Below are 26,590 nucleotides of genomic sequence, written 5' to 3'. Positions count from 1 at the left end.
TGAAAATCTCAATTTTTTTTTAAAAATTCTGGGCGGAACAATCCATAAGATGTATAACTATATGTTGATATATGGAAAACCTTATGGACTGCAGCCAACATCAACGTCATCTTGGGAGTCAGCAAAATGCAAGGAATGCAAAATGCATGTTGTCAGTCAGAAGATGGAGTAGTCTGCTTCTGGTTCATTAGTCAACAGCATGTAGAATATATAGCCAACATGGCAACGTATACCGAGCAACAAACATGCAGCAAATCTCTGTGGTATGCAGACATAAGACTTGCGTCATGTGCCAAGATACAGTCAAAGCAGCTGACTAAATGATCTACTTGGTCTTCCAGGAGAATCAATCAGGTTTCAAGTACAGCTTCCCCTCTCTCTTCACATAAGGACTTTTAAAAACATAAATCTATGCATAAGCAATGCTCCTTCAATAAAACTCAAATGAATATATCAAAGACGTGGATGGTTTGTCAAGACTTGCCTACATTGATATCCCATTGGAAAGTGAAAGGTAATGTATACATGAATACAATGCATTGTATGCCAATGTGGAATAGAAGGTATGAAGTGTACTGTTGTTAAATGAATGGCTCTTAACATAATGTCTGGCCTTCAGTGGCGGAACAATTGCACACAGGGCCCCAGGGCAAAACACTGATAGGTTACCCCATACAGCCTGCCAAGGGCATAATAGGGGCCCCACCACTAATACAGAAGGGCCCTGAGCCCAGGGGCAAATGTCCTGCTTGCCCAACCCCATAGCTCCGCCTCTGCTCGCCTTACAACAGACTGAGCAAGGACGGTTTACTGCAAGGGCCTACGGGACCAAGGCCTCAGGGCCCAAGAGCCAAGGAGGCCCTGAAGCCCAAGCCTCTGCACTACAATTTCAACATCACTTTTAACATCAATATGTATTCCAATGTACTATTGACCCCCTTAAGCCTTGAATACATTAAGCTTCACATTTTTAATGCCCACAGGTTTTGTCATTCTTTCTTTGTACCTTTGCTGTGGGGAGTGGGGAGGGGGGAGGGGGGGGGGGCCCTTCATGATTTTATCTCATTTTTTAATTTAATTTCAGTCTTTTCGTTAGAAAGGTTTGGGGGAAAGTCGCCACTTATATATATTTTAAAAAATGTGCAGATCCAATTGTCATCAAGAAAACTGTGATACACATTTTTTTTTTTCAAAACCGCCCATCCCTAGTTTGTATGTTCTTGCCATTATATTTTTTCCATAATAATAATAATTGGTATAGGACATTTCAAACAAGGCATGCAGCTCATTGTGATTTAACAGTTAGATTAAATATGAAATTGGTAAGTTGGTTAACCCATTGATGCCAAATACTGTGCCAAATGCTATCATTGACCGTAGTGCCAGGAGTTGCATGATGTAGCTTTAGGCTCATGAAATTCAACATTTTTGTAAATGAAGAAAGTTTGTATGTTAAAGCTGAATGAATCGGTGATACTGCAAAATGGAGCAGCTTTTAATTCAATTAATTACATGCTTAGTATGTGCTTCAGATGCTGAAACATGTGTTTTTGCAGGTGTTTTAGGCAACACTGGGTTTAGAAAAAGGCCGATATTTTGGCAAAAGTAAGGTCGAAGAATATAAGGTACATGGGCCCCCCTCAAAACATGTGGGCCCCTGTCAGGCTCCTGTGGTAATTTTGGGCTAAAAACGCCACTGGGGGGGCGTTCTTGTTGTGTGACCCACAGGCCCGTCGAGTCATAATCCCTGGTCTTGATGCAACAAGATAGTGGACAGAAGCCCAGCCGGCGCCTGTAAGCCTCTTGTGCAGCCAGTGAATAATGATTGACGCAGTGTGGTCTAATGGGGACTGATGAACAGTTGCAGGTATGCAAACATCAGCCAGCAGTAAATGCATTTATCACATAGGCGTGTGCCAGGTCCAAGCACACAGACAGAAATGCATGGGGGGATAACACACACACACACACACACACACACACACAGACACACACACACACACACACACACACACACACACACACACACACACACACACACACACACACACACACACACACACACACACACACACACACACACACACACAGAGAGAGAATTGTAAATTCACACAGCCCTTTGGAGGACATTTTATTTGCAGATAACACAAAATTATTACCTTTCGCAACAGCGGCAATCAATCCAGCTGTTTGTCCACCGTTGTTGGCTGGTGGTTTTGTAACAGACCGACAGACTACCCTTTGTATTATCCAAGATGCTCACAATGGAAAATTTTCATTTATGGTAAGGGAGATTAATAAATATTAGGGGTGTACCCAACAGCAATGAATCCAGCTGTGTATCATTTGTTAACAGTTGATTTTGTGCAAACATCGCCACAAAAAAGAACCAAACACCAGCATTTCAGGTGTTGTTCATGACATTGCCGGTTACGTTTGGACAAGGAACTGGCCATTTTAGATATTCAATTCAAAGTTTTTTAGATATTCAATTTTTAATTTTTCAATTTATCATAATTCATATTCTGAGGGTTGTTGTATTCCAAGCTGATTGTGTAATATGTAGAGCCAGAAAAGAGCTTTCAAACAACACCACAGACATCTTTTTGTGACTAACACTGACTGATATAATCAAGGCTGAATGCATAGTGTCCTACCCTCATTTGTAGACCTTTGCTAGTCTGTTTCTGCCTTAATATACATGTCAGATTCAAACCAATGCAGTTCTGGGGTGCTACCTTGCTACTAAAAAGGCACACCAAGTATGATTGAAATCCAGGTCGGTCGGGTCCCAAAGTGTCTGATTTCACGTGAAATGACCCCATACTTAAAGTCTCAATTCTGGGATTTTGGAAGCTGTACTACCACAAGTTGCAAAATGGGACTGTGCTCAATTCTGGGATTTTGGAAGCTGTACTACCACAAGTTGAACCACTAGATCTGCAGTTGCAAAATGGGATTGTGCATATGATTGGGCAGCAACCCATACCCCCGAACCTGCTTAAGCTAACCAAGGGAGCGCTGAAATGTTGGAAACAAGACTTCAAGCTTTGTTTGGGAGCAACTCATCATTGTTCTGTAATTAGGCTCCTTCATGTAGTACTTTGGGAATTCCATGATAGTTCAAGGTAATATTCTTAAGTTGCAGACTTCCCCTTTAAATTGCATATTATCCTATCATTCTATCTTTTCTCATCTCCCTCATATTATCCTATTATTCTACCTTCTCCCTCCAAGGTATATGCATTCTGGAGCTCATCCAGGCTTTTAATTCTAGACATTAAAAGAAAAGACACAAATTCCACGTCCAGACACTAGGTCACGCTTTAGAGGCCAGCAGCCATAAGAGGCTCCTTCCTAAAAAGCAGTTTGTGCATCGTTGCCAAGCCACAGACACAGGATCACAACTTTACTCTGACGGCGGTTAGAGACTAAATAATTCAGTGGGCCCAAAAGGGGGGCGATGAGGAGAGGGGAGAAGATACACAGTACAGTAAGCTACAACAGTGTTGATTCAAGACTTACAGAGCAGGAAGCAGGAACAACACTTTGTTCAATTCAACTCTACGTCTTGAAATGACACTGCAACCTTTACTGTGCATGGAGGGATCCGTCAACAGAAGTGGCCAAAGTAAAAGGAGGAGTACATTTATGGTGTAAGTACAACACATACGACATAGAGGTCACACCAGTTATTCCACTGTAACGAGGTGTGTGTGTGTGTGTGTGTGTGTGTGTGTGTGTGTGTGTGTGTGTGTGTGTGTGTGTGTGTGTGTGTGTGTGTGTGTGTGTGTGTGTGTGTGTGTGTGTGTGTGTGTGTGTGTACGTTTTTTGTGTGTATGTAGGTCTGTGGATGTGTACGTATATGTGTGTATTGACTTGAAGGGGACATCAGCCCCTGTCATGCGCCCTATAAAGCATCCCTTTAAACAGCGCTGTCTGTTTGCTTTATTGGCCGGCCTGCTCCTTCCTGCTATCTATCACTGGCCCCCAGCTCTTACCATGATGCAGCCCACACTGGCACATGGCTTAGTGGGGGAGGAGGGGGTGGAGAGATGAGGAGAAGAAGGTGGTGATGGACAGAGACAGAGAGAGAGAGAGAGAGAGAGAGAGAGAGAGAGAGAGAGAGAGAGAGAGAGAGAGAGAGAGAGAGAGAGAGAGAGAGAGTCTGTCTGTCTGTCTGTCTGTCTGTCTGTCTGTCTGTCTGTCTGTCTGTCTGTCTGTCTGTCTGTGCATTTATACATTAACTGATGATTTAATTTTTAGCAATTTATTTTCAAGTGAATGTGGAATGTCCCGTGGAAATTATCGGCACGTTTTCACCCAAAGCCCTATTCCACATTCCAATTTCATATTTTACAGATGCTCCCCCCCCCCCCCCCCCCCCCCCCCCCCCCCCCCCCCGTACCTCCCCCCAAACATAGGCAACTTACTTACAGTACTTGCATAGATCATTATTATTATACTACACTTAGCTAACGCTTTTTATCTAAAATGAGTTACAGATATCTACAGGGTATTGGTTATAGTCCCTGGGGCAATGTGGGGTTAGGTGCCTTGCTCAAGGGCACTTCAGCCAGGAATGGAGGTGTAGGGAGGGGAAAGGGCAGGATTCGAACCTGCAACCCTATGATATATAGTCAAACTCCCTACCCCGTTACACTACGGTACCACGGTTATAATTATCAAACCTACTCATATTTTTTTATGCTATTTCACTGCAAAAGTAAGGCATGAGGCATATGAGTCAGACCAATATCTGAAAAAAAAAATCCAGAATGCTGGCTGATTGAATTTTCTCTTTGATCTCTGCATGTAAGTCTCTGTCAGTATCTTTCCCACTGCATATTTGATCAACATCAGAAATAAATATTGATCCAGATTTCATACCACATGGCACTATCAAAGAAGTATTTGAATAGCATGTGATCACAGTGGCATGCTAGGAATGGTCAAACATTTATTCACATAACAAGTCAACTTTTATACATCTCCATCTTGCTTGGAAGAAAATAAAAAGTATTTTGAGAGCTGCATATTGCTACTAAGGATAGACCGATATATCGGCCGATATTTGAGTTTTTTAAGTGTATCGGTATCGGCCGATACACGTGTGATTTTGGCCGATACGCAATATTTATTATTTTATGTTATTCAGGTTTTTTAAAAGCACCAGGACACTTTATTTTTGTATTACTTGATTGTTAGAGTGGTCTACCTCAAATTGATAATGTTAAATAAATGTTTATTTTTAACTTGAGACCTGGAATATTCGTCATTTTTAAACGTTTTTTTTACCCATATCGGCCCCAAATATCGGGTATCGGCCAAGGGTGATTTAAAAAAAAAAAACGGTATAGCATCGGCCATTAAAAAACCTGTGTCGGTCAACCCCTAATTGCTACCATTGTAAGGTACTATGTTACAACCAAAAATGCACATATCACAGACACAGACAGATGCAGACACACACAGAAGCAGACAGTGTGACAGTGTGAAGGCAGCGTCTGTGTGTGCGTGCGTGCCCATTTATCTCTGTGTGTAATGCCCCTGTGTGTGTGTGTGCGTGTGTGTGTGTGTGTGTGTGTGTGTGTGTGTGTGTGTGTGTGTGTGTGTGTGTGTGTGTGTGTGTGTGTGTGTGAGAGAGAGAGTGAGTGAGAGAGAGAGAGAGAGAGAGAGAGAGAGAACAAGAGAGAGAGAGAGAGAGAGAGAGAGAGAGAGACAGAGAGAGAGGCAGAGACAGAGAGAGACAGAGAGATACAGAGTGTGATACTGCTCCCAAAATCCCCTTTTTGGAGAGCACACTAACCCCTCTTCAAACCCCCGTAATCCAGGGATATTGGACTGTTTAATAGATAGCCAGACAGGCAGACAGGGTAGCACTGCTGCTGTCGTGGAAAGTTGAGTGGCGCACTTGGAGTAAATAGAATACGGACACCTGGGTGAATATAAAATGTTCAGTACAGTCAATAGAATGCGGTCAGATGGGTGAATGTAAAATGTTCAGTACAGTCAATAGAATACGGTCAGATGGGTGAATATAAAATGTTCAGTACAGTCAATAGAATACATTCACCTGGGTGAGTATAAAATATTCACTACAGTCAGTCATTCACTACAGTGCACAGTGCACTATGCCAACGTACAGTATAATCCCCTCCAAAAGTATTGGGACAGCAAGGCAAAGTACCTTGATTTTGTTGAGCTAAAATGTTGATCTTACATTCATCTTTTTGGTCTTAAAACCTAATAAAATGTCTTCAGTCACTGCAACCAAAATAAGGGGATATCCTTTGCTATTCCAATATGATTGTAGGGGCTGTATTTGTGGATGTTTCTTTGTTTCGCAAATGCAATTTCGTTGTGCGTGCAGTGTGCAGTCAGTGAGCACTTGTGTGCTGTGGAGTGCTGTGCCACAATGACAATAGGAGTGGGAGTCTCTCAGTTGGGCTTTCAACTTTTTCACTACTCTCAAAATGACCCGAATAAAGGCCAAACGCCACAAAAACATCTTTTAAAACGGACAGTAAGGCCACAACAGAGTCAATAAGGGATGGTGTCTTGTGTGAGAGCAGTTGTCTACTCCACTAATCTCAACAGCCACTCCCCTCCTCCCTTTCTCTCCTCGAGGGGACAGAGCGCAGCATGGGCTCCATGGCAGAGCTGTCCAAATGCCACTGTCATCCACAGCCACACGCCACTGCTACCGCCTCTAGCATCCAGCATCGCCCACCACTGTCCAGCCCACACCCCACCTCATGACAAGACACCACTGCACTGCACTATAACCAGAGCCGCTGAGAGCATTGGCTGGGACTGGGACAAACTCATTTGAAAGGGCCCTCTTCTCAATACATTCAATGTAATGAGGACCAAATTGTGGGGCCCCTCTTTCCCAGGGCCCGGAGCAACTCACCCATTTGCCCCCTACCCTGTCGGCTTCCCTGACTATAACCCACACCTCAAGGCATACTATTTCACAGACCATTCTCCACTCTCTACCAACCACTCCACACGCCACCCGTCTCTACCTCTAGCTCTCTCAGTCAGCACTGTACCTTCCTCCACTCTCCACATCCAGCGTCCACACACCAGCAGCCACTCCACCCACCTCTGCCTCTGCTCGTCTTGTCTGCACCGTCTGTGCCCCTCAGACAGTATTCACATCCACACACACCAACCACTCCACACCTGCCTCTCCTAGTTTGCACTTTTCCCCTCTGTTACACACACACACACACACACACACACACACACACACACACACACACACACACACACACACACACACACACACACACACACACACACACACACACACACACCTTCCTCTGCTCTCCTAGTCTTGTTATCCTCCACAGTATTCACATTCACAACCCACTCCTCTCCTTTCCCTCTAGCATCCAGTGTCACCGACCACACTCCCATCTCCACCAACCATACCACCCACTACCTCCCACCCCGCCTCTGCCCCCTCTCCTAGTCCACACTACCCCCTCCAGCCAGTGTTGCCAGATGTGTCTGATCAAATCCACCCCAAAAGGTTATCAAAAACTGCCAAAATAAGCTAAATTCCGGCCAATTTCAACAAATTGCATTGATTTCTATGGGCACAATACTGCCGAAAAAAACGCCAAATGGCCAATCTTTCCCATTTTTACCCGCAGCCGGCCATCCCAAGTAGCTCGGGTAACCGCCCAATCTGGCTACCCTGCCTCCAGCGTTCCCATCCACCCTCCACCAACCAGACCACTGCACCTGCCTCTGCAGCCTACTCCTCGTAGTCTCCACCGTATTATTCATATCCACACACACCAACCACTCCACCCCACACAACACACAACAACACACCCCGCCTTGCCTCTTCCCTCTCTTGGTCTGCACACATGGCTGCATCCAACCGTGCTGCATGCATATTTACCAAATAGCCCATTGGAATTGAGTGCTGTAGGTAGGTCTGGTCTCAAGGGCTGTAACAATATTGTATCGAACCGAGAAATCGTGATACACAGAGTCACGATACTGTATCGTGATACAAGGAGGCAGTATCGTGATACGCCCTTTCAAAGTTTTATTACCCATTTAGTCCAGAAAACAACCTTCTGATTTGATGTGATAGTGTTTCCAAACTTCAGTGGAGATACATTTCAGAAATCGTGGGGTGTATCGAACCGTAGGTCAAAAATCGTGATACGAACCGAAAAGTGTGTTGAGTGTATCGTTACAGCCCTAGTGGTCTCTGCTTCAGGGTTCCACTCCAGTGGAACGTAGGGATGTGGGGGGGTAAAGACATGGGAGGGGTGGGGTTAGTCGTCATGGTCCAGTGGGCTGAGCCAATCGACTGGAAAGTGCTGCACTGTCTGACACACTGGGAGACTGCTGTATGTGAAATGGGGAGAGGCAAGAGGAGAGACCACCTCCTACGTATGCCATGTTTGGATGAAATGTTTTTAAAATTCTTCTTGTTACTTTCAGTACGTACTAGGGCTGCACAATGAATCGAAAATAATCGAAAATCGTGATAAAATTGTGAAATCGAAGTCATGATTTCAATCGTGATTTAATCGTGGCAATAGTGATCTACCTTTGAGAGCGTCCTTGAAGCCAGAACATACTGACAGGCTGGTGTTTCTGGCCAGAAATCTGTCCACCTAAGTTTCATGCTATTGCCTTTACATAATTATTACAATTCATTTTATTTTGCTCATCCTGTATAGAATTCATTCTTGGTTATATTTCATCTTGTTATAATTTTCAAAAAAATCTGCAAAAGATCAATAATCGTGATTAATAATCGTGATTACAATTTTGACCAAAATAATTGTGATTATGATTTTTTCCATAATCGTGCAGCCCTAGTATGTACTCATTTCACTTGTAATTGCTAAAACTATTTTTTGCCTATGTAGTGTTGGTCTAGGCCTGCACTCTGTGTAAGGTCATCACAATAGGTCACATGGGTAAGCGGTTAGGACGTCAGACTTGTAGTCCAAAGGTTGCCGGTTGGACTCCCGACCGGCCAGGTTGGTGGGGGGAGTAATTAACCAGTGCTTTCCCCCATCCTCCTTCATGACTGAGGTACCCTGAGCATGGTACCATCCCGGCGCCATTGGGGGCTGCCCCCTTGTAGAGGTGAGGCATAAATGCAATGTCGTTGTGTGCTGTGGAGTGCTGTGTCACAATGATAATTGGAGTTGGAGTTTTCCAGTTGGGCTTTCACTTCACTTCACTTTTCACAACCCCAGCACACCAATCATAAAGCAATATTTATCTGCCCCCCACCCCCACCCCACCCCACCCATGTTTGTGTTGCTTGCTGGCTAGATCTGTTGTGTTTAACAGAGCCATCTGTGCGATTGATTTTTCTTAGCCCGAAATTCATGTATTCATCAGCCTGTTCTGTAATGCTTCCACATTTTAATTAAACCTTAATCCTTTTGGAGTGAAGTTTTCCCTTATGGTTTTCCATGCTGTCAGCATTTATTTATATAGCAGTTAATATTTACCCCCGTGAAAAATAATCCCATTAAAAATGCCAATAAGCCATAAATGGCACCACATCACAGCAAATGGCCATGGAAGGACATAACAGTTGTAGAAAAAAAGACCTAGGTTATGACGACATGCTAAATATTGATTTGTCTTTTTTCATAGGTGAGTCGAGGACCTACTGCTGAGAGTACAAGAGCGATACTGCTTGAAAGACACAAAAAGGTTTTAAAAAGGGTGACCTATATACTGCATTTGTTTCTGTCTAGGTTATACACCATGCTTTAAAAACTACAGTGACAGACAACTGAAAGGACACAACTGAAGATTTCACAAAACAAAACCAACCTGCCAAATTAACCACACACCTACACTGCTGTTCAAAAGTTTGGGGTCACCTTCATTTTTCCAGTTATTTGTTTGCAATTCAAGTGGAAAGTACTGAACAGTCACAAGTGAAAAAAATGTTTGTTTACCCATAAAATTGGTTAAATTGGACAGAAGAGTGAAATCTAACCAAGCTTTTTCACCCATTTATTACATAGAAATACAGTCCCAAGAAAAAGTTTGTACACCCTTTGAAATGTCTTACATTTCTGTCAAAATTGGTCATAAAGCATGATCTGATCTTCCCGGAAATCACAAGAAGGAACAACCAGAGTCTGCTTTAACTAATTCAACCCAAGCATTTACAAGTTTACTTATTTTCATTGGCCATAAGATGTAAACATTCACAGGACAGAAAGGCATAAGTAAGTACACCCTTGCATTCAATAGGTTTTAACCCTAAGTTTGTCGCAATAACCTCAACCAGATGTTTCCTGTAGTTGCAGATCAGATTAACAAAACAATCTGGATGTATCTTGACTCCCTCTTCTTTAGAAAACTGCCCTTCTGCAGCAAGGTTTCTGGGATATCTGGAGTGAATAGCTTTCTTGACTTCATGCCATATCATCTCAAATGTTTTTTGTCAGAGCTTTGACTGGGCTATTCCAGAATGTGTATTTCATTATTATGAAGCAATTCAAAAGTCAATTGCCTCTAAAATATGGGTTGTTGTCCCATTTCAGCACCCATCCTCTTGTGTGCCTCAACTGTGTGACAGACTACCTCACATTTTTTCTGTAAAATATCTCAATTAACTTCTGAGTTCATTGTTCCACTAATAATAGCAAACTGACAAGGGCCTGAGGCACCAAGGTAGCCGCATATAATGATTCTCCCGCCACCATACTCAAAGGTGGAGATGATGTTTTGGTGAAGGTGTGGTTCTCCAGTTCTCCTCCAAACATGATACTATGTGTTCCCCTGAAAAATTCAACTTTGGTTTCAACGTTGGTCTACAGAATATTTTGCAGTAATTTTATAAGCATATAAATGCTTTTTCGCAAACCTCAAAGGTGCAGCAATATTTTTTTGGACAGAAACCCCATTAATTTTAGATTGGCAGAATGAACCCCATTTTTAGTTATTCTTGGTTACATCTCCACTTCTGAGTATGGTGGCGGGAGCATCATTATATGCGGCTACCTTGCTGCCTCAGGCCTTTGAAAGTTTGCTATTATCAGTGGAGCAATGAACTCAAGTTTATTGTGATATTTTACAGAAAAAAACCGTGAGGAAGTCTGTCACACAGTTGAAGCACATAAGAGGATAGGTGCTGAAATGTGACAACAACCCATACTTTAGAAGCAAATCTAAATTAGAATGCCTTCATAACAATGAAATACACATTCTGGAATAGTCCAGTCAAAGCCCTGACTAAAAATAATTGAGATTATATGGCATGAAGTCAATAAAGCTATGCACTCCAGACATCCCAGAAACCTTGCTGACGAGAGGCAGTTCTCTAAAGAAGAGGGAGACAAGATACATCCAGATATTTTTGTTAATCTGATCTGCAACTACAGGACAAGTCTGGTTGAGGATACAGTATTGCAACTAACTGAGGGTTAAAATCTATTTAATGCAAGGGTGTACTTACTTATGCCTTGCTCTCCTGTGAATTTTATAGCCTTATGGCCAATAAAAAAAATGATAACATGTAAATGTTTGTGTGGAATTAGTTAAAGCAGACTCTGATTGTTCCTTCTTGAGATTTCCGGGAAGATCAGACCATGTTTTATGTTAAATTTTGACAGAAATGTAAGAAATTTCAAAGGGTGTACAAACTTTTTCTTGGGACTGTACATGTTTTAGTCCATTTTTCTACAGACATTTCTTTGGTTTATCAGAGAATGCATGGAACTATTGGAGAGCTCAGTGTCTGCCCTTTCCAATGGTAGGTGTATGACATTTGTTGAGTTGCCACCTCGTCCAAAAATTCAAGTCAAGGTAGCTGCATGATTTTCTAGCCATCAGAATGAACCTACTTATGAAAGCACGATCCATTGTCTCAGTCATGTTTTAGTGTACAAGCCAGTGCCATACATTGTTGGAAAGTGTAGATTCTCCTCTTTCAAATGATATGTATATCATCCGGCATTGTATGGATCGACAGGAGCAGACATCAACTTTTGCATGCATGGGGCTCATAGAGTTCATTGGGCAATTCTGGACCTCATCTCATCCCGGGAATGCATTTGTAGAACCGCAACTGGCTATTATTGATGCCAAAGGTGTCACTTTGATAAGTACACCTGACTAGACACTATAGTAAAGGTACACTTTGATTAGTCAAAAGTTAGTGATACATTTTGGTCTATTTTATGCATCGTATATCCATTCAACAGTTACTTTTTCCAATATCAAATTGCTTATTTGTTGCATGCATTAATTTCAGGGAACAATAACTCTATACACTGATTTTATACCAGAACTGAAATTAAAAAGGAACAAGCTAAACTGTCAGAAAGAAGTATTGTGGGAGGAAAGTGTGGTGACCCAAACATTTGACCGGTGGTGTACATCAATGACTGCCACGGTCACAAAGGAAACACGTGCAGCGAAACGAGCGAAGCGAAGAGAGGTGAAATGCAGTGTTCCTTTCTCAAGATTTTTTTTGTCTTGCCTTTTTTTACTTTATTTATGACAGGACAGTGAAGGTGTTGACAGGAAGCGAGTGGGGAGAGAGAGACGGGGAAGGGCCAGCAAAGGACCCGGCCAGGAATCGAACCCGGGTCAGCCGCATGGTAGACGAGTGCCCTACCGGTTGGCCATGGCAGGGACTCAGTGTTCCTTTCTGCCAGCTCAACGGACATGAAGTCATTGCAGCGAATCAAATAGAATGAAACATTTATTCTATTGATTTGATTGGCCACCCCAGGAGAAATTCGCTCCTCATTTGCATAAAATTGAACTTGGCCGAATATTTTGGCTTTGCTTCGCTCCTTTTCGCTTGCCTACGCCTCCCTCATAGGAATTAATGGTGAAGTTTGCCTCGCTTGGTGAAATTCGTATGTGTTCCTGGCCTCAGACCAATGTCCAATACCACCCCAAATCATAACAAAATAACCAATATGCACCTACACAAAAAAATCATTAAAACCACAAGATTCGTTCAGTTGTGCTCAAAACAGACTGACACGTTAAACAAAAGTAAAATAAAAACAAATAAGCTCAACTAGGCAGAAAAGGTGAAGGGGCAAAAAAAAAAAAATACCACTCAGTGAATACGGTAGCTAGCACCACCGTCACCACCACTGCCATTGCAAGAATGGGAGAGTGTGAACTATAGTGTGCGGACTCCTCAATTGAAAGCGTCAGTCAGCCTTTCTCCTGCACCTGAGCTTGGCATGTGATGTGCGTCTTCACCCTCTGCAGAGTGCGAACGACACAGCAATGTTAACAAAGGCACACCTGCATTGCCAGTCCTGGCACTGACACTGGAGCAGGTGTCATGACATAAGTGAGAAGGAGGAAGAGGAGGAAGAGGAAAGGAGGAGGCCAGAAGGAGGAGGAAAGTAGGAGGCGAGAAGGAGGAGGAACAGAGATAGAGAGAGTGAAGTTCCACCGCTAATTGGCTGACATTTTCTCAGCAAACATGCTCCTCTGTCTCTGTGTCTGTGACTTCGCCCACCACCACCATCACCTCAGTCACCACCTCCACCTTCAACATATCATTCACCAACTAGCTGCACCTCCAGTCACTACACTACAGTTGCTACAGTCTCTCTCTCTCTCTCTCTCTCTCTCTCTCTCTCTCTCTCTCTCTCTCTCTCTCTCTCTCTCTCTCTCTCTCCTCATGCGAGAGAGGGGAAGGCTTGTGAATAATGTCAGCAAAGAGGCTGCAGAGAGTTACAAGAAGTGTCTTTGATTGACAAGAGGCTAAAACTAAAAACCCACGCCGGTCGGTGAAGATGGAGAACATTAAATGTATCGAAGGCAGAAAGACAGAATATATACAGAATGTAGCAGGTGTCACGTGGCTGGGGGGGAAATAATAACTGAAAGTCTTCATCATTGTGGGCTTTTATTTGTCAACAACAAAGCACGATTCTTTGACTGACAAGAGACTACAACAAAAAAACAGACACAGTTGGTGAAGATGGAGAAACTTATGTGTATCGAAGTGGGAAAGAAGGGAAAAAAATGTAGCAGGTGTGACATGCAGTCGATAAAAAAATACTAATGGTTGTTGGGCTTTCATTTGCCAACAACAAAAGTCATGTCTTTGATTGACAAGACACTAAAATAAAAAAACGCAGGAAAAAACACACACTGGTGAGGATGAGAACCTTACGTGTATCGAAGGTGGAAAGAAAGAAAAAAATGTAGCAGATTAAAAAAAACATCGTCATTGTTGGGCATGTATTTGCCAACAACAAAACCCTTCTGTTTTAGCCTGGCAACCCAGACTAAATGTGAGATTAAATGTGAATATTTAGTCTGGCCCCGATCAATGAGACATCGGAAGATTGTTGATGGGAACAACGCGTTGTTTTTCAAACCCTGTCTGTGCCTATAGGCCAGGGGTGGGGAACCTCTTTCATTCGAAGGGCCACTTCAAATTCCTTCAAGGGCCGTAAAAGTCCTCCGAGAGCCTTTCTATGAACACAAATCAGGATTTTCCAATGCAATTTAGGCCTCTATTGAAGGTAGACGTCTTTAAAATGGATCCCACCTTCTCTAGGTCCCCTGAATATAACTTAATATTGGAAATGTAATCTCTAAGATTCCTTCACAAAATATGTCATACTTCATGTGAAGATGCATAACATCAAAATTATATCGAGGTCCGGATAAAATGGCCTCAAGGGCCGCAAATGGCCCTCGAGACATAGGTTCCCCACCCCTGCTATAGGCCAACGCTATGAGCAAAACCCCGCCCAATTTGCATCCAAACATTCAAACAAATCTCCCGCGTTGTGACTGGTCCACCAGTTTCAGGGCCTGGGGCATTGTCGGATGCTAGACCCACTTGCAGGAAAAAATTATTTTGGCCGCTGGCGGGTGGGGCTAGTTTACTAGGCTACTTGTGTTTGACAAGAGGCTAAAACAAACAAAAAAACACTAAAATAAACACACACACTGGTGAATATAGAGCACCTTAACTGTATGGAAGGTAGATGAAGAATATGAGGAAAAAAATTTGATGTAGCGGGTGTCTTGTGAAGAGGATATAATATTGCAAATGGTCTTTGTCATTGTTGGGCTTTTATTTGCCAACAACAAAGGCCATTCGGCAGAGCCAGAGATGCTGATCTGCTGCACTGATTCCAGAGAGGGAGTCGGCAAGGAGAGGGGGAAAAGAATCCTTGGCTCTGTTTAATTCTTAAACAGCCATTTTCATCTTTCATCACATAATGCAGGTGGAATTTCAAATGAGCACAGGCAGCAAGAGCAGCAGAGAGAGCATTATCGGCGGCAGAGGCAGAGGCTTGGTGAGAGGAAACGAAAGAAAGGGAAAGAGAAAGAGAAAAGAAGTGAGAGTGAGAGAGAATCCTTGACCAGCGAGAGAGAGAGAGAGAGAGAGAGAGAGAGAGAGAGAGAGAGAGAGAGAGAGAGAGAGAGAGAGAGAGAGAGAGAGAGAGAGAGAGGTGGAGGCACGGAAGGGAGCAGGTTTGAGGCTGATCAAATTGGACACGGTTGGCCTGAATGCAGAAATCCACTATCACTCAGTTCCACATCTCCAGAGTCAATATAATCTCTCAGCCATGCAAAGTGAACCGCCCAATTCATCTCCATCACAGCAATCACACCCTTCACTCAAAAGATTTTTTGGAAGCCCAGGACTTTTGTACAGCTAGACAGATACAATTACGCACCCCCCCCCTCTACCTCTCTCTGAGATGTAAGCCATTTATTTACCTATGTAATTTGTTTTTTTGTGATTGTCACTCCATGGCACTTTTTGTGCTTCTGTATTCCAAGAACTTGTAATAACTTGTGTGTTGAAAATTCAATTCTTGCACGCACGCACACACGCACACACACACACACACACACACACACACACACACACACACACACACACACACACACACACACACACACACACACACACACACACACACACACACACGCACACACACACACACACACAAACTCGACAGAAGTAATTAACATTGTATAGAAGAGTAGAATAGAGTAATAAAAGCAACATTCACCATTTTGGCGAACTTTATGCCAATGAGCTATGACACAGTACGGTGAACACTACAGCAGTCAGTCTGAGCCGGTTTGAATCCCGCTTTGTATCTTTCCTACTTGGATGGTTTTGGTGTCTTTGCCCCTCTGCTGATCAGTAATGGCCCAGCAATGCTGTACTGTACATTAGAGATGGGATTCATGGCTCTTTTTCGGGATCCGGATCTCAGTGGCTCGTTCCTTTCAAAGAGCCGTTAAAAAAAACTGGCTCTTTTGGCTCTTTTTTAAATTATTTATTCAGTGTTAAAAATGTAATATTTTGACTCCTCCTCAAGGTAATGTTGTCCAAACAACAACTGATTATTCTCCTGCTTCTAAAGACCGTTTTTGCCTCTCTTTGAGGCAAACAATTGTGTTTTTTCCCAAATTTAATTACTCTGGTCGAGGTCACGTGCTTAAAATGAATGACAAATGAACAAAATAACGGTCAAGTGGCTCCCCCAGCTGTGATCCGGTTCCCATCGTTCACTTCAGAGAGCCGTTCAAAAGAACGGATCGTTCATGAACGACACACCTCTACTGTACATAGACCTGTACTGCACATAGAGCTGTACTATACATAGACTGCACATACAGTAATGTACAGCAGCTTTTGCTGTTTTCAGTGTGATTGTGGGAAGAAAAAGGAATCGCACACAGGAGCTGAATGCTACCAGCTACCAAAAACACAGCTGGAACACCGTTGATGGGCTAGACCCGAAACGTTTGTAACCCACTTTTTGCTTTAGCTTCTCTTTATTTTCAGCTTTTAATACAGTTTCACTGATAGCATCCAGCTCCTGTGTGCAAGTCCTTTTTCTTCCCATTCCAGTGAGTAGGGGCACAATGAATAAAAGCAGTTTTACCAAATTCTGTTTTTATTATGGGGACATTTAAAACAATGTAGCTACTTGAGCGTAGGTTATATCTTTGATTGCTAAAAAGATAAAAGGCTCTGTATATACAAGGGGAGCTGGCCAACTATGGCCTTGTATACAAATAAAAGCCAGTGTTTGTGCCGTCTAATATCTAGTGATGGCCAGCCTATAGGTCATACAGCATGCAATGGTGTGTAGAATGCTTTCTTCTAGTTATGAATCTTAATGTAGAGTGATAAGTAGAATCAAGCGATTGTAAAAGTGCTTTGGTGGTATTTCTATAAAAAATGTCCCCATAATCTAAAACAGGCAAATATGTAGCTTCTACCAACTTTCTTCTTGCAGACTGTGAGAAACAAGCAACTATCGGTAACTAAACCCCAACTTTAGTTTTAGCTTTGACACCAGCTGCTTTACATGAAGCTTAAAGGACAAGTCCTCCTCGAACACAAAGCCTAAGTAATTATAAGAGGAAACCAGATCAATGGAGCTGCCCTGCAGGGTGAGAAAAGGTGGAATAGTAGGGATGTTCCTTCGGCTCCTTGCAAAGGTCATATATTTAGTTTTCTTGTAATTTAATACTAATTTTAAAGATAAAAGGCTGCGCTGGACTCTTTCAAATGCTTCTTGCAACTTTGAGATGCACCTTTCCATGGAAGGTGCAGTCCAATATATTACAGTATCATCTGCATACAAGTGAATATCTGCATCTGATAGGTTATCACCAAGATTATTAATATATATTGTAAATAGCAGAGGGCCCAAAATGGACCCCTGCGGCACTCCAGTGTCAATATTTAGCTTGTCAGAAAGGGAGCCTTTGATTTGCACACTCTGGGTCCTCCCATTTAAATAGTTAGAGACCCAACCTACTGTAGAATCAGAAAGGCCGATACTGCGCAGACGTGATAAAAGAATGCTATGATTGACAGTGTCAAAGGCTTTAGTCAAATCTATAAACACTGCAGCACAAGATTTTCCACTATCTAACGCATAGCTAACATCATTTAAAACTTAGTGGCAGTGGCTGTACTATGGTTCTTTCTAAATCCAGACTGGAATGTTGAAAGAATTCCCTTTCTAACCAGAAAATCATTTAATTGTTCACTGAGAATAGTTTCAAGAACTTGAGCAATAATTGACAGCTTAGATATTGGTCTATAATTATCCAAGATGGTTGCATCACCACCTTCATAGGGGGAACAACTAAGGCAGATTTCCAGACATCTGGAACAATATTCTGTTCAAGGGATAAATTAAAAATATAAGACAGAGGTCCAGCAATAATCTCAGCTGCTAACTTTAAAAAATAAGTCTCAATTTCATCAGGCCCTGCAGACTTCTTGGAATCTAGATTTTTTAGGGCCTTTAAGACCTCGTTTCGTGTGGTGGCAGAAAAGCTAAATGTTGGACCATTTCTTCTCAGGGGAGGAGACGTGTTTGTTACGTCACTCCCAGAGGATTCATTAAAAATTGATCCTGATGAAACAAAATGCTTATTAAAGCTATTCGTAATATCAAGCATATTTGTGATACGCTGATCATTCAATACAATGTGATCAGTGAAATCATTACAAGACGTTAAGGGAGAAAGAGATTTTATGGTTTTCCAAAATTTGATAGGAAGGATTGTTTATATTTTGGTAAGTTTCGTTTTAAGTAATATTCTGTAATATTCTTGCGTTGAACTTCTATGGCACAAGGCAAACAGAGTAACAGTAAAAGCTTATAACAGCTTTAAATATATGTGCATAAAAAATACAGTCTCATTCCTCTGCAAAAGGTGAGCTGAGGTAACATTCTGTTCTCTCCAGCTTTGCCAATGCCTGTAGCACATATGCCCAGGGAGGCATAATCTTGGTGGGCGGCAGTGACTGAAAAACTGCAAGGTGTTCTGGTGCTGTTCCAGTGATACCCCCATATCTTCAAGACTCGAGATTCAAGAGATACGGGGTGAAAGTCAAACTAGTTCCACCTGTTGTTTGTTGCTTGTGGCCTCTTGCCTGTTGTGTCATACTACCACTGTGAAGATAACAATACAGTTTCAAGCAGTCAACCTAGGGAGCAACAACTTTTGGGGGGCGTTTCCCCATTCAACATCCAAATTGCAAATAAGACTTCTGAATCATGCTTTTGCTCATTAATGATACGGAGCCTTCCATCACAAGGCCACAAGCAACAAGATAGGATGGGAGGAATTAGTTTGACTTTTACCCTTTTCTATTGTTAGAACTGAATTGTGTGTGGAGCAACAAGACCACCAAGTAGGTTTCCAATTAAAGTGCTATTAAGGTAAACAAAAATGTCACTTTAACTCTAGTAGTGACACTGTAGCCTTTTGGGTACATATGAAATCACCAGCAACATGACTCAATGTTAACTGAAAGAAAAAAAAAACTCAACAACTGTACATCATGTAGCAACATTGCTATGACATAACAGAGAGTCTTAAATTACACATTAAGTCTTGGCCACTGCTGTTTATGTAACAACAACGGTATAATAATGAAAACCCTGCATCAATGGGTTAAAAATCCGCAATTTCTACCTTACTCGCAACAGACCACATACTGTAGGACTGTTCCAACTCCACAGATAGTGTAAACAGACAGCTACTGTATGTAACATGCAGAACAGTAGCAAATAGATCCTTTAATCAGAATTGATCTTGTGTATCAAAAAGGACTCAGATTTACAGTTTGAACCTTGCAAAGCACTTTGAAGTGTCGTTTTCACAGGAAAATCCTCTGTCGATCAGAGTTCGAGAGAATGCTGACGACATCAGATTACGTTCTTGCATCATGCAACGATGAGGGAGGGGAAAATAGTTTCAAGTCAAGGTTGTTAAAACTCAACTGAATTAGGCCATTGCAGTGTGGCAGGCAGTCTAGACTGACATGTCTGGATAGACTCAGGGTGTGAAATCAAATTTTGTTGTTTTGCTAAAGCGGTGCACCACATCCGCAGATAACTGGTTGGAGAAGCTCAAATGAAACACAGTGCAACACTGACTAGTCTGAGCACATTTGAGTCTGCACTAGCCTGACAAGCCAGACTAAATGTGAGATTTATGTGAATATTTAATCTGGGCCCGATCAATGAGACATCGGAAAATTGTTGATGGGAACAACCCGTTGTTTTCCAAACTGTGTCTGTGCCTATTGGCCAACGCTTTGTCGTCACTCAATCAAAACCCCGTCCGGGTTGCTTCCAAAGATTCAAAACATATCAAACCAAGTCAGCTGCATTGTGATTGGCCAGCCAGTTTCAGGGCCTGGGGCATTGTCCAAGGCTAGACCCACTCGCAGGCAAAAATCATTTTGGCCGCTGGCGGGTGGGGTTAGTTTGTAGGGCTTTGTCCTCACTCGTGAATTAGTTGAAAACCAGTGCCTGCCCCACTTCCATACTTAAATCAATTATTTTCAATTTGCTCAGAGTTAGACCAGCACAACACACTTCTTGCACACCTCTTCTGCTCTATCTTTTTTGAATCTCGGTTTGCTAAATATCTGCTCGGCTTGTTAAATAGCTTGAATTTGTTGGAAAGAAAAGGCAAATCAATGCCCATCAATTGCCCATTCAAGAGCTCTACACCACAGCACCTTTCGGACTGTCCTTTTTTGTCATTTTTTAAATCAAATGGTGCATTTCCACATCAGCCTACACTTAGTGTTGTGTTTAAATTAAGGGAGAACAAATCATGACGAGTGAAAGAGCAAAAAAAACTTGACCAGGCTGCCACAAAGCTTTTAGTGTTTTGCTGTGTGTGTGTGTGTGTGTGTGTGTGTGTGTGTGTGTGTGTGTGTGTGTGTGTGTGTGTGTGTGTGTGTGTGTGTGTGTGTGTGTGTGTGTGTGTGTGTGTGTGTGTGTGTGGATGCGTTTCAGTAAATGGCGGCCACTATTTTCCTGGAAATGCCCCTAGCTCTCGAAACAAGCAATTATCCACCATCATGCTGATTACTATTTTCCAAGAGAGAGAATATAAGCTTCAAAGCCATGATGCAGCTCCGGGCCGGGATGGGCCGCGACTGTTCACGCTCTTTTTATTTATTTATTTATTTTGCGACGGGAGGGCAGCCTATATCCTGTAGTCATAGTGGTATTTGAAAAAAAAAATATATATATAAAAAGATATTCTTAGGTATTTATTCCTTTACTCAGATAGGACAATATGGGAGATAACAAGGAATGGAGAGAGAGAGAGAGAGAGAGAGAGAGAGAGAGAGAGAGAGAGAGAGAGAGAGAGAGAGAGAGAGAGAGACGGGCAAGGATGGGGTAAGGACCTCAGACCGCACTCGAACCCTGCACTGGTCCATGGTGTAATGGCATGGTCCCTTAGCCCACTGAGCCACAGCATCCCCAAGGGGCAAGGGGTGATTTGCATTCCTATGAAATGATTGTGCCCACGAGAGATTGAAATAATGTAGTAGAGAGGTGAGGATAGCAAATCAGAAGGGACCCTATAAATCATACTTTGTACTGGAGTGTCAACATCTGGAAGGACACTTCTGTTGGAGGAGCAATAGACATGTTCATGACAAGTTCATATCATTAAGTTGAGACGGAAGAAATATGCAAGCTTTTCTGCCAAGTCACCATAGTTCACCATGCAGTTCTGAGGACATCAATTATTCTCAACCCTAAAGCAATCTTCTCTACACTACAAAATACTTATTCAAAAGCCCTTAAGAAGAGGGTGCTTTGGCGCACCGCATACCATCTATGGGGACCAAAGCTCGAATCCAGCATGGGTCCTTTCTCAACCCTACTCCATCTCTCTCTCTCTCTCTCTCTCTCCCTCTCTCTCTCTCTCTCTCTCTCTCCTCTCTCTCTCTCTCTCTCTCTCTCTCTCTCTCTCTCCCTCATTCTCTTCTTATCAATTCTTAACTGTCCTACCAATCAATTTATATCAATTAAGGCAAACGCCCCCAAAAAACATATATTTTTTTGTTTTAAATCCTTGCAACACTTGTTCAGACCATAAACATTACACTTTACACCATCGCAAAGGCAACAGTATGCACCATGGTGGAACTTCACTTCCTGAAAGAGATAGACAAAAGCCAGACAACAACACCACCATCCATGGAAATGGATTAAGACAGAGGACACCATTTTCTTCCTCCTCCCAACCACCAACCAATACTCCTCTGTAACCTCACCTCCTCTCCTAGACACCCTTCCACTGTCGCACGAGAGAGAGAGAGAGAGAGAGAGAGAGAGAGAGAGAGAGAGAGAGAGAGAGAGAGAGAGAGAGAGAGAGAGAGAGAGAGAGAGAGAGAGAGAGAGAGAGAGAGGAGAGAGTGTGTGTGCGTTTGTGTGTGTGATCGGACTGTTTGGCTGGGGGAAGTGTGAATGCAAGTGTGCCTGTGTGCCTGTATGCCTGTGTGCGTGCATGCGTGCCTGCGTGTTGCGTACGTGCGTGCCTGCGTGCGTGCAAACTGTTTAGTTGGGGGAAGTGGGAGTGAGTGCCGGTGCTTTGATCCAAGGAGCCATAAAGAGCGGTGTAGCAGATCCATCGCCTCTGTGTTTGGGTCAATAGCGTATTGATCCGGACGCACGCTCGCACAGAAAGGCAGATACATCTGCTTATTAGCAAAGACTGGTCTTATTGGGGGCCGGGACACATTAGAGATGTGCAATGGGCAGAGGGAGATGAAACGCAAAATGTTGGTGGATTAAGCGAGAGACAGAAAGAAAAAGAAGGGGAGGTGGCAGAGAAAAATATATAGTATATATATATATATATATATATATATATATATATATATATATATATATATAGAGAGAGAGAGAGAGAGAGAGAGAGAGAGAGAGAGAGAGAGAGAAAGAGAGAGAGAGAAAGAGAGAGAGAGAGGGGGACAGACAGATCGAGAGAAGGGAAAAATAGGCAGAAAGAAAGAGAAGTCTGCTCAGGTCTGCTCAGGGTGAGTCAGCACATCTGGAAATCAGTAAACCACTCAGACAAACAAACATTTAAAATGGACGACAAGCAAGAAAGAAAGTAACTGCCGAAACAACTCGTTTCTCTCTTTTATACACACACACACACACACACACACACACACACACTTGCACCATCTCTCAATCTCAGGTCGCTACGATAATAACCGAGGCATTTATGAACTAATCGTGGTCATCATCGATCCTCGCATGGCAGGATTGACTCCCCATCTCGTGGCGTCCTTTCATCCGAGGACAAGAGCTTGTTCTCCGGCTGCCACCAACATGCCACCCCCTCCCCCCCACCCCTCCCCACACAACCCTCCTTCCATCGACCAGCCATCTCTCTGGCCATTTCCCCCCTCATCACATCTAAAGTCTCTTTAGCATTCAGTGTGATATCGGCATCCGATACAGCGGTTCTCAACCTTTTTGAACAAACGCCCCCCATACCTCATCATATGCCCGCCGACGCCCCCTACCCAACATCATGATAATAATAACAGTGGATCCCCCTCTCAGCTGTCTCCTTCTCAACACATCCTGTAGGCCAGTGATTCTCAAAGTGTGGTCTGGGGACCACTGGTGGTCCGTGACAGAGCTCAGGTGGTCCTCAAAGGGATTTCTACTTTTCCCAGATAGGCAAGCTGAAGGCTATATTTGTAACATAATCACAAAGCCAAACATGTCTGAAGTCCTATTTTCACTACAATAAGTCTTGTAAATGTGAATAAATAGTAAGTGATCTGCATCAAAAATTAACAGTGTTAAATAGTACCCTTCAACTATCAATTCAGTCAATAGGTGGTCCCTGAACATTTTTGGGGGGACAAAGTGGTCCTCGGTCTGAAAAGGTTTGAGAAACACTGCTGTAGGCCCTACCTTGGCGCTAACTGTAGGGCACTCATCTACTACACGTCCGACCCGGGTTCGATTCCCGACCCGGGCCCTTTGCCGACCCTTCCCCGTTTCTCTCTCTCATTTGCACGTCCTGTCACTTCTTCACTGTCCTATCATAAAAAATCCACAGTCCACAGACCAAAAAACATGCCTGTAAAGCCCACGTTAAGAAACACTACAAGAGAGCACTTTCTCCTCATGATTCAAGAAGACATCAGTGCTCCGGAGCAGAGATTGGCCCCGCCATTGCAGTGCAGTGCAGTGCAGTGAGGTTGGCTGATAACAAGCATGGAGAGTCAAGAGGCGAGGGGAAGATTAGGAGGAGCAGAGCAGAGCAGAGCAGAGCAGGCCGGGCTAAGAGGACACACAGTCACAGTCAAGAGTACTGTACTGACATGTCTGGCTGCCACCAGAAGGGAAATGTCAGGGTGAGAGGGTGAGGAGGAGGATGAGGATGAGGAAGAGGAAGAGGCAGGAAGGCAGGCAGAAGCACTCAAGTGGTCCTCACATGCAAAGACACAGATCTATGAAAACGCCACCCTCAAAAGTAGCAAGTACACACGTGTAAATGCATAAACAGACACACACACAGACACACACCGACACAGACACACACACACCATGTACCTACATACATGCGCACATGAATGCACACGCACACAGACACAGCCCAGGAGCTGTCGGGAGCTGACATTGCTTCTGGAGGTCAATCCGTCAGCGTTGGGGTGGCATCGATAACGCGACTAGGCTTTGCTCCTGGTGATGGTCCACATCCAGCAGGGAGGGCCCTCCATTACCTTTATCAAATCATACTGGCCTGCTCCAATTTAATCAAGCCTGCCTGGGCCTGGTGTCGGCCCCCTCCATCCAGACACACACATACAAACACGGAGAGACAGAGAGACACGCATACACAGACACAGACACACGCACGCACACACACACGTCCCACAAACATGCATACACACATGCATACACAGTGCACACGTGTAACTGTAACCACAAAACTGCACGCACGCACGCATACACACACACACACACACACACACACACACACACACACACACACACACACACACACACACACACACACACACACACACACACACACACACACACACACACACACACACACACACACACACACACACACACACACACACGGTGTGAAGAAGAATAGGAGATGAAGCGTTGGCATGGCTCTCGGAGCAGTAGTGGCAGCTTGTGGGGTGAAGAGTGTCTAGCAAGCTGTCAATACACTCAAAAACAATCAGTCACACCTCCCACTTCATGCTATCTGACTCCGAACTGTCACGGGCAACAAAATCCCTTTTCACTTTGCCAACACACGAGAGGCGGATTTGAAGACCTTCTAAAAGACCTTTTCTAGCGTAAAATGGAGTGATTCGGATTCCATCTATTGCTGCAGTTATGATACCCCGCCAAAAACACACACACACGCACACAAATTACAAGCAGAGGACCTTCTAAAATACCTAGAACAGTGCTATTAAACTTCAGTTCCGGAAGGGCTGAGCAGAAAAAATAACTGGGTTTTCGAAAGCCACATTAAATAAGACTACAAAAAAGTGTACCTACTTTTAAGTCGTTTCTGGCCGAAGGACATTTAAAAAAAAAAGGGGGGGGGTGTCTAGCCCACAGGCTGCCTAAAACAGAGTGATTCCCCTTCTATGAAAAACATTTACGAAAAATCACACAGCAAGTTACAACAATATACAGAAACAGTGATTCCCCCTCTATGAAAAACCTTTACGAAAAATAACACAGCAAGTTACGGCAATATATACCGAAAACCCATAGAACATACGGAACAGTATAGTATAAGCCACAAGCACATGCCGAATTCAATTATTGCAGAATTTTAGTATTAATGGTTGAAATATAGTCATAATGAATTTACGGTTCTGAAGAACATTTTGTAAGTGGCAATGTTAATAATACAAATTCTATCATACAAGGTACCATATAATTAGCCTGGTCCTGACCATCCCATAATACTACCATTTCATTTCGTATTTATGGTCTGGAAGTTGTGTGATCTGACGCGATTGCAGGAAGCGGGAAGTTTGCACTCAGTTATGGTTTGAAATGATTGGACAGCTCTCACCCAATCGCCGACAGTTACTCAACAACAACATGGCGCAGACCAGAGCCATTGGCGTAGACGTTTACGTCATCGTCACCAGCGTCTTCCCCCTTTCTCCCCCACGTGGGGCGCTTAGATTACACGGGGGGTGTTGCGATCAAAATCCCACCGATCTGGCACTCCACAGAAGAGCAAGGCCAGACTACCGTAGTGGACCCAATCCTTTGGCGGAAGTACGTAGGATGGCTCGCGAGGCTACCATATAATGGGCCCATGCCATAAACAGCAAGTGCTTCTGGTGACCCGCCACGTTTGAAAGCGGCCAGAGGTCACATTCCAATCACCCCCATATTTTCTCTCCCAATCACACCCTGTCTCTCTCTCCTGTCACCATCCTGCCAAATAACAGCAAACAGCAGACAATGCAAATGCACAGCAGACAGCAGACAACAGACTGATGAGTAGGGATGTAAATCATAGCTTCCATGACGATACGATTCAATATCGATATCTTATTATTCGATCCGATGCAATTTGATTATTTTAATCTTAAGAATGCCCAACGATACAATACAATGAGATTCGATTCGACTTTTTTCCAATTACTTTTCCAATTCTATTATGTTATGGAGCTAGGGCATTGGGGAGGGGCCAGCGATTTGATTATTTTCGATATTTAAGAATGCCTCACGATACGATGCAATTC

The 26,590-nt window shown here is 43.3% G+C and overlaps 1 protein-coding gene across 1 annotated transcript in view; it reads right to left on the bottom strand.

Annotated features, from left to right (window-relative positions):
- The window catches only part of cacna1ba (calcium channel, voltage-dependent, N type, alpha 1B subunit, a), a 191,974-nt gene that overhangs the window by 153,385 nt on the left and 11,999 nt on the right, over positions 1–26,590 (bottom strand). The window lies entirely within an intron of this gene.

Source organism: Engraulis encrasicolus, chromosome 3, assembly GCF_034702125.1.
Source record: "Engraulis encrasicolus isolate BLACKSEA-1 chromosome 3, IST_EnEncr_1.0, whole genome shotgun sequence".
NCBI classification, from domain to species: domain Eukaryota; kingdom Metazoa; phylum Chordata; class Actinopteri; order Clupeiformes; family Engraulidae; genus Engraulis; species Engraulis encrasicolus.
Note: the sequence above shows the minus strand (reverse complement) of the source record. Positions and strands in the feature narration are given on the sequence as shown.